General features: G+C 37.9%; 2 non-coding genes across 2 annotated transcripts; one reads left to right on the top strand and one right to left on the bottom strand.

Annotated features, from left to right (window-relative positions):
* On the top strand, positions 6,915-6,988 carry TRNAM-CAU. The gene has a single exon. It is a non-coding gene; the product is annotated as a tRNA-Met (tRNA).
* Positions 7,216-7,286, bottom strand: TRNAG-GCC. The gene has a single exon. It is a non-coding gene; the product is annotated as a tRNA-Gly (tRNA).

Raw genomic sequence — 9,936 nt, 5'->3', positions numbered from 1 at the left:
GATGGAGTAGGGGCCCTAGCATCATACTCATCCCACAGATCCTTGAGCTTAGAATAATAGGTTGATACATGTGATAATCCTTGCATTACGGCACCAATTTCTTGAAGTAAATTGTAAATCCGCGATATGTTCCTTTTATCGAATCTCTCCTTCAAATCCTTCCACACATTGTGTGCAGAGGATCCAAACCACACTGCTATATAACTCATTTGTTATTGCATTCATAATCCACGACAAAACAAAGGCATTGCACCTCTCTCATTGATCATGAAGATTTGTCCTAAAATTCTCCTTGCGACAAGTGCCGTCAATAAATCCGATTATGTTCTTCGTTAAAAGTCCAATTCTCATGGATCGACACCACAAATTGTAATTTTTAGTGCCTAATAGTTTGGATTCAATCAGATGTTCACCTGGCGAATCTGAAGGTCGCAAATACAGAGGATGATTGTGACTTAGCACTGTGTCACCACTCGTTGCTTCTTCAATCGCTATTATACTCTGAGTTGAGAGAAATAACAAACCCTAGCTCTAAAATTGAGTGTGTCAATGGATAAGAACACTGAACCGGAGATCGAAATCAGTTGCCGGAGCTCAATCGGAAGGCTCTGATACCATATTGAGCAGTCAGCTAAGAAGAGTAAGAGTACATGCAGGTAATTGGATGGTTCTAGAAGAGCAAGTGAGAGAGAGATGGAGCTCAAAGTGGAGCCATTTTTATATATCTGCAAAGAAGAAAATGTACCGATATGTTCTAACTGAAGAAGCTAACTTCTATATATACTGATAACTAACTAACCGACTAAAAGGAGATTAAGTTACAAGATTCTATTTGTATACTTTAACCCCTAAACTAATGTAATATCAATGTTGGTTCAATAAGTAGTGGAGAATTAAAAGCAGAAGTGAAGAGGCAAATTAAGGGTGATCGCAATTAATTAGGAGAAAAAGGAAGTTAAATAAAATCATTACATTTTTCTTTTTGGTAATAAAAGCATATTATCATAATAGTTAAGGAAGCGTCACAAATTGTTTGGAGTGTGCACAATATATTATATATGTGATTTTGATTTCAAGTACATACACATGATTTGAGCAGGATTCAGTAGATGCTATCGCACTTGTAGATATCATCTGCCATTAGCATCCAGACCAGAAACAAGTAGTAGGTTCATAGGATGAGGAGAATTTGGAAAGAGGTAGGCTGAGGCTAGCGTCCAGCATTCAGCAGCCGTTTCAGCCGCGTGCTTCATCTGTGGTCCAAACCTCAACTTCTAGTCCTCAAAAATTGCGTTAGTACTTTCTCATTTACAGCATACAAAAATATGCACAGTGGTCTAACGTGGGTTTGGCCGATAAAAATTTATTTGCAGAACATATTTTTATATCAAATTAATCAATACAAAATATTATAAGTGTTTTACGTGTTTTACGTACACACGATTTATCCAATGTAAGTAAATTATTACTGTATAGTATCTTTATTTGGAAGTATATTCTCCTAATTTTTTAGACATAAAGTTATTTTTGTATTATTTCTTCTAATAATTCTTTTTCTATTGATAATGTTATTAATCCATTTAGTATCTCTTTAGACATTGTTGATCATAATTAAGATTTTTAATCAATTTTAATTTTGATTTTCTTTTTGTACAACTGTTACATGAACTATTAACATTAGTTTATAAAAAATATAAGAAAAGAATCACGTCTTTTTATCTGATTGAATATACTATTAAAATTTTATCTTCTACTTGTACTATTTTTATTAACGTTTTAATTCAAAAAATAAGACTAAACCATCATCGAGGTTAACACAATATTTTTTAAAATTCTCATCATCTATTGACCTTAATCTTTTACCACTAAATAGAAAACCACAAATATTTTCATACGCTTCGAATTATTCAATCTTAACCATATATATATATATATATACTAAAATTAAAAATTTATACTTTTTATTTTAAAATACTCAATTCAAAAAAAAATATTAATTCATAAACTTATTACTAGTGAAAATGGGGTCCCCAAAAATTGGGGGGTGGGAGGTGGGGGTGGGGGTTAAGCCGTGGCTTTACCTGCCTCACCCTTCAGCCAATACTAATCTATATTATATTAAAAGGAGGGTAGAGAAGAATGAGATTATGCCTAGTAGCATATGAACGTTTGCTCGTGCCCGAGCAAAGTACACAAAATAAAATAGCGGCCAATTTCTTAAAGTAAAATTATGAATACTTTCGGCAAACAAGAATATAATCAAGATCAATCCACGAGTTCAAATAATATCTAATCGTACTCATGTACATTTATTAAGAACCAAAATTATAAATATTTTTTATGCCATGTTCTCTCACCAAATATAGTGAAATTCCATAGATCACAATATATCAATAAAAAACAAAAGAAGGAATGTTGGAAAATTACGACTCACACTTAACAAAAAAGTAACTCAAGCTACAGAAAATTTTCATAATCTTGACTATCATGGGGTTCTCCACTAATATAAGAGCCTTTGGATTGAGATTATATAGGGCTTTAATAAGGTTGTAATGTAGGTGTCATGGACAAGTAAGATACATATGAATAAAGTGACTCAAGTATCTTACGAGCACCACAATATTTTTAACAATTAACACCGTTGTCCTCCTTCTTTCTAAAACAAATCAACCACCTTATTTTTCATTATTTTTCTTTCTTCAAGCCTTTCATTGTTTCTTATTTTCTTTATGAATTCTCTCTCTCTGTCTCTCTCTCTCTCTCTCATAACCAACAATTTATTTCTTTTATAGTCACATGACATCAATTAGTAAATCCAACAATTATCCTTTTATTTCTTCCTTCCACTACTACTCACTCACCCTTCCTAACAAATACTCATATATGTATTTGTTATTATGGGACTTGCTGGGGTGGTTGGTTTGGTTTCAGAGAGGTTTTGAAGTGAACTAGGACACTCAGTACCAAGGTTGTAAGCTTAAGTTGTAAGAGTTAACTGGAGTTTAACTTTTGTGTAGACGGCTCCAGAATCGTATTTTGATGCTTCCAATAGATTTATATGGTGATTTTGGACTTAGTCATATGCCCAAATTTGGATTTAGAGGTCCCTAGGTTGATTTGGTTCTAATTAGTGAAAGTAGAAAAGTTAAAGGTTTGGAAGATTGATTGATTTGACCGAGAGTTGACTTTGTAGATATCGGGTTCGTATGTTGGTTCCCGGAGTTGGAATAGGTTATTGTGTCATTTGAGACTTGTACGCAAAATTTGAGGTGTCATGATCCAAATTTCCCTCCGTAAGATGTCGTGACGACACCTAGTCTCTTAGACTAGGTAAGCCTAACAAATGCAGAAAAGAAACTGAAATAACGACTAAAATCTCAACATCAATTAATAAATGTATAACTGAAAACTGCCGCTCGGCATGTACAAGTAAAATACATAGAGAATCACAACTCCCAAAACCCGGTGGTAATAAGTCACAAGCTCTAAGAGAAATGCTAAATATCTCTATACATCAGGGGTCTAACGAAGATAAGGAAAAACAACATATTAAAGGTAGAGGGGGATTCCGAGGTATGCGGACGCTGATATACCTTGAAGTCTCTGCTTACTCACTGGCTTATTGATATCGGGTCCAGTAGGAGGTTCCTGGATCTGCACAAAAAGATGTGCATAAGTGTAGTATGAGTACACTACAACGATACCCAGTAAGTGCCAAGCCTAACCTCGGTAGAATAGTGACGAGGTCAGGTCAGGGCCCTACTGGAATTATTAAAAAACAAGACATGAGATATAATAACATAATGAAATGCCAGAGAAGTGAAACAATAGAAATTTACTGAAGGTAATAACATGAAATGAAGAAAGGACAAATACATCACGAAAGGAAAGAAAAGATCTTACAAGTTAAAAAAAAGGCAACAAAAACCAACACAGCAAACAGAGGAAACCAACAGGGGCACTCCCGAGGTACCGCCTCGTAATGCAAAAGTAAATCTCTCACAATCTTTCCTTATATCACCGCGGGATCCTTTATAGTTTTGTTTTGAAAATTGTTTTCTCGAAATAGTATCCCGCGTTTTAGCCAACCTTATCACACCGCATAACTTCTAGTAGTTCCCCTACTAGCCACGCGTATCTAGCCCACCTTATCTCACTGCCCGTGTTTTAACACCTAGACCTTATACCACCACATGCGTATCAATAATTACAACGGCACGGCAGAAATCCCGTGCAAACAATAACAACCGTACAGCAGAAATCTCGTGCAACAATAATAATCGTGTAGCAGAAATCTCGTGCAACAACAAAAATAGTCATCTCAATAATAATCACGGAAACCAAAACATAACGATTGGAACAATGATATTTCAAGGATAACAATTTCAAGTAAAGAATCCCAAAGTTAAACAAGGAATATGGAATCAAGAAAATAGGTAGTTCAACTAAACATGTAGTACAAGTTGCAAATAAGAGATATGACAGGTAGACATGATGATATTAGGCTAAACATGATGTATATACATGCTAGAGTAACTCAGTTAAGACATAAAAAGGAAACTACATAGATAAAATCGGAATTTCAGCATTTAGCCTGTGTACGCACTCGTCACCTCGTGTACGCGTCCCTAACATATCACAAACTATCACAATAATACCAAATCCTAAGGGGGATTTTCCCCACACAAGGTTAGACAGGTCACTTACTTCAAATATCGCTCAATCAATCAATAATAATGCCTTTTTCACGAATTTCTGACTCCGAACTGCCCAAATCTAGCAAAAACTAATTACATACTATAAATATAACTACAAGAAACTATTCTATATAATGAAATTACGATTTTAGCAAGAGTTGAAAAAATTTCCTCAAAAAGTCATTCTAGGCCCACGTCCTGGAATCGGGTAAAAGTCACAAAATACGAACACCCATTCAACCACGAGTCCACCCATACCAAAATTACTCAAATTCGATACAAAAATTTCGATCAAAACCTCAAAATTCGGCCTAAGAACTTTCTTCCATTTTTCCCTAATTTTCCACCCCAAATCACTAATTAAATGATGAAATTGAAGACATAAATATGGAATTTAACCAAGACGCAGCGAAAATCACTTACCCCAATAAATTCCTTGAAAATCCCTTCAAGAATCGTCCAAATCCGAGGTCTCTAGCTCAAAACATGAAAAATGGGTTCAAACCCTCGTTTTTGAAATTAATACTGCTGCCTAAGTATTTCTTCTTCGCGAATGCGGAAATTGCCTCGCGTTCGCGAAGCACAAAAAGCTACTGTCCAATTTCCCTCTTACGCGAACGCGAGGGTCCACTCGCGAGCACCGTCGAAACGATTCACCAGCTTCGCGATCGCGAAGCCCATTAGGTGAACGCGTAGGCCAAACACAGGAGCCCAACCAAGCTGCCTTTCCTCTTCGTGAACGCGGCACCCCGTCCGCGATCGCAGTGCATAAGGACCTGGACCTTCACGAATGTATGGCCTACTTCGCAAACACGAAGGGTAAAATTCTCGCAAAGCTCAGACTACTCTACGCGATTGCGGGAGGATCTTCGCGAACGCGTAGAAGGACACCAGAACTGGAAAAACTAGCAACTTTAGAATTCCTTCCAAGTCCCGAAATGCGCCAAACAAGGTCCGAATCACACCCGAGGCCCCTGGGACCTCAACCAATAATACAAATAAGTCCTAAAATATCATACGAACTTAGTTGAGCCTTCAAATAACCTCAAACAATGCTAAAAATACGAATCACACCCCAATTCAAGCGTAATAAACTTTAGAACTTCAAACATCTACACCCGATGCCGAAACCTATCAAATCAAGTCCAATTGACCTCAAATTTTGCACACAAGTCATAATTGACATTACGGACCTATTCCAACTTCCAGAATCTGAATTCAACCTCGATATCAAAATGTCCACCCCGGTCAAACTTTCCAAAAATTATCCAACTTTCTAACGTTCGCCAATTAACGCCAAAATGACCTAGGGACCTCCAAATCAACATTTGAGCACGCTCCTAAGATAAAAATCACCCTAATGAGCTATTGGAACCATCAAAACTCTATTTTGGAGTCATATTCACAGAAATCAAACTANTATGTTCTTAATTTCTTGGCGTGGATATTGGCAGGAATTGATTGAAACTTTAGCATGGGCTCATGAACGCACACCTTTGGCCAATTTGATTCGCTGGAGAGATAAACCAGTGGCCCTTTCCATTGTACAAGCAAGATTGGTTGGATTAGCTCACTTTTCTGTAGGTTATATATTCACTTATGCGGCTTTCTTGATTGCCTCTACGTCGGGCAAATTTGGTTAATATTTTTAATGTGTGTATCCACGATAATCTCATTTCTTTCGACGGAGAGGGGGTCCACCTTCTTCTATTTCTACATCTAGGATTCGACTTGTATCATGGATACTAATAGGAATTCAACCATTATGGCAAGGAAAAGTTTGATTCAGAGGGAGAAGAAGAGGCAAAAATTGGAACAGAAATATCATTCGATTCGTCGATCCTCAAAGAAAGAAATAAGCAAGGTTCCGTCGTTGAGTGACAAATGGGAAATTTATGGAAAGTTACAATCCCCACCACGGAATAGTGCACCTACACGCCTTCATCGACGTTGTTTTTTGACCGGAAGGCCGAGAGCTAACTATCGAGACTTTGGACTATCCGGACACATACTTCGTGAAATGGTTCATGCATGTTTGTTGCCAGGAGCAACAAGATCAAGTTGGTAAGGATTAACGCTTCATTTCTATTTCTATGGTCGATGATCATAGAAGCCCCTTTACCATTCTGTATAAATGGGCTATTCTATTTGTACAGATAGGGTGGAGGGGCGCATTTAATCCTTGTTTATCTATTAGTTTTCAGTTCTTATCTTCGGCGCGGGGTAGAGCAGTTTGGTAGCTCGCAAGGCTCATAACCTTGAGGTCACGGGTTCAAATCCTGTCTCCGCAACATCTTGTTTTGCCAAACTATTTTAGGGTTGACTCTGTTAACTAGTAATTAATTCCCGCCTTTCGCTTTTTGGGGGTGGAAGGAAAAAGAAAACGTAGGGGAGGGATAGAATCACTACACTATCACGGCCAACTATACCAAATCCTTAATTTAAGGATATATTTAATGCTATTTATGAAATTAAATAATAAATAAATAGTAATAAAATTACTTTATCTTGGATCTTGGGCGGATAGCGGGAATCGAACCCGCATCTTCTCCTTGGCAAAGAGAAATTTTACCATTCGACCATATCCGCATTTTTTTGTTCTTGATACACAATATGTACCCACATATATGATATATAACCGGATCTTTTTTGTGCAGTGCCGGGACACATATTCTCTTCGGAACGATTCCAATTATTTTTTTATTTAATTGTATTCTTTTTATTCAAGAAGTTTGACCCCCCTCTAATTTTTTTGTTTTCTTTATTTGATTTGCGTTTTCTTTGGGGACTTAGATTCCAATTTAATGTGTCTCACAACCGAGAAAAATTAGGGGGGTCATTTTGGTTTTGGGTCTGCGACGAATAGGTTCAAGAGATGAGAGAATTAAGGATACCCACCAGAAAGACTAATCCAATCCATAAGGATGTACCAGAAAATACAACATTTTTGTTACTTGACCAGCCATCAGGAGAAGCAAATACAACGGGTACGCTAATCAATAAGATTAATGAAGTAGCAATTAATGCAAAAACAGCCAATTGGAAAGCAAGAGTCATGCTTTTAATCCTCCAAGCTACCAACAAATGAACTATATACCATTTGATCCCTCTATCAGCCAAAAAATATTAATTGTGATAAAATATGTCATCGAGGGATTTTACTTTATCATGAATCCATTGATTCCATATGACTTATTACTACTCCCCCTTTCGCACTTTATTCGTACATGGAGTGGGGTGGGGGGAAATGGAATTTTATTTTTTATTTCACAAATTGGCATGCTAGATCATATATCTATATACGGATAGATAGATCGACCGGTGGATTCGCACCTGAGATCTTTCTACAGATAGTGGGGGTATCCACCCCTATGGCCATGTTCTATTCGGAGGAATAAAATAAAAATAGTCTTTCGGAGAGATGGCTGAGCGGTTGATAGCCCCGGTCTTGAAAACCGGTATAGTTTTAACAAAGAACTATCGAGGGTTCGAATCCCTCTCTCTCCTTTTTTGCTAATTGAATAGATTTTTTTCTTTAGTGGTTTTGCCCAACCTGCTATCCGAAAGAAAAGGGAATGGCTCGGCTATCCCACCTAGCCAAGCCAGAAAAATAGATTAGATATAAGTTAGATAAAATGAATTGAAAAAAAAAAGAAAAAAGGAATACTTAGGCTGATTCCAAGATGTATGATTGAATCCAAGTGATTTTTACTTCATTCAAGCATTGGATCTCCTGTCTCATCTCAATTAAGAGGGTTCATGGAAAGAACAGGTTCAAAGTCACGATCAATTCCTTTTTCAAATCCTGCTGCAGCTGCACGAGCCCTTCCCGCGTGCCACAAATGACCTACGAAGAAGAAGAATCCTAGAACAAAATGAGAGGTAGCTAACCAACTTCTAGGAGAGACATAATTGACTGCATTGATCTCGGTAGCTACACCACCCACGGAATTTAAAGAACCTAAAGGAGCATGAGTCATATATTCTGCGGAACGCCGTTCCTGCCAAGGTTGTATGTCTTTTTTCAACCTACTCAAGTCTAACCCATTTGGACCCCTTAGAGGCTCTAACCATGGAGCACGCAGATCCCAAAAACGCATAGTTTCTCCTCCAAAAATGACTTCTCCGGTCGGGGAACGCATTAGATATTTACCTAAACCAGTAGGTCCTTGAGCGGATCCCACGTTAGCCCCAAGACGTTGGTCTCTAACTAGAAAAGTAAATGCTTGAGCTTGAGAAGCTTCTGGTCCAGTAGGTCCGTAAAATTCACTAGGATAAGCGGTATTATTGAACCAGACAAAACAACAAGCAATGAAACCAAAGACGGCTAAAGCCCCTAAACTATAAGATAAGTAAGCCTCTCCAGACCATACAAGTGCGCGTCGAGCCCATGCGAAGGGTTTGGTTAAGATATGCCAGATTCCACCAAGTATACAAATGGAACCTAACCATACATGTCCTCCGATTATATCTTCTAAATCGTCCACACTAACAATCCATCCTTCCCCTCCAAAAGGGGATTTTAGTAAATAACCAAATATGATACTCGGGCTAAGGGTCAAGTTGGTAATTTTTCTTTACTCTCCCCCTCCCGGAGCCCAGGTATCATATACGCCCCCAAAATAAAGAGCCTTGAATACTAGAAGAAAAGCACCTAGACCTAACAAGATTAAAGTGAATACCTAAAAATTTGTGGTCATTTTATTTCGATCTTTCCAGACATAACCAAAGAAGGGAAAAGATTCTTCAAGTAATTTTTATGGCATGAGTTGTCAGTTCTCTTCTTGGAGAAGTTTTTCCCACAGACTCACAGAGATGAGCTGCATAGAGAGTTTGAGAAGCTACGCTAGGAGGGTATGATTGTGACCCAGTACGAGATAAGGTTCGCGGATTTGGTGCATCAGTATGGTTGGTTTCCACCGAGAGGGAAAAGATCAGGAGGTTCATTGATGGCCTCAACTATGGTCTGAATTATAGTTTGGCTCGAGAGACCGAGACAGATGCTAGGTTTGATATGGTGGTTGAGATTGTTAGACGTCTAGAGCAGGTTCGCAGGCTCGAGCGTGAAGCCAAGAGGCCTCGTGGTTCAGGTTGTTTTAGTAGTGCCTCATCTAGAGGCCAGTCATATTACAACATAGGTCATCCTTTTAGGCTCGCTCAAGCAGCTCATCATATTCCTCGTGGTTCATCAATTAGCCATAGTTCATACAGTGCTCATTCAGTTCAGTCATCATTCAGT

Source organism: Nicotiana attenuata, chromosome 11, assembly GCF_001879085.1.
Source record: "Nicotiana attenuata strain UT chromosome 11, NIATTr2, whole genome shotgun sequence".
Lineage (NCBI taxonomy): Eukaryota > Viridiplantae > Streptophyta > Magnoliopsida > Solanales > Solanaceae > Nicotiana > Nicotiana attenuata.
This window is presented reverse-complemented; position numbering and strand designations above follow the sequence as displayed.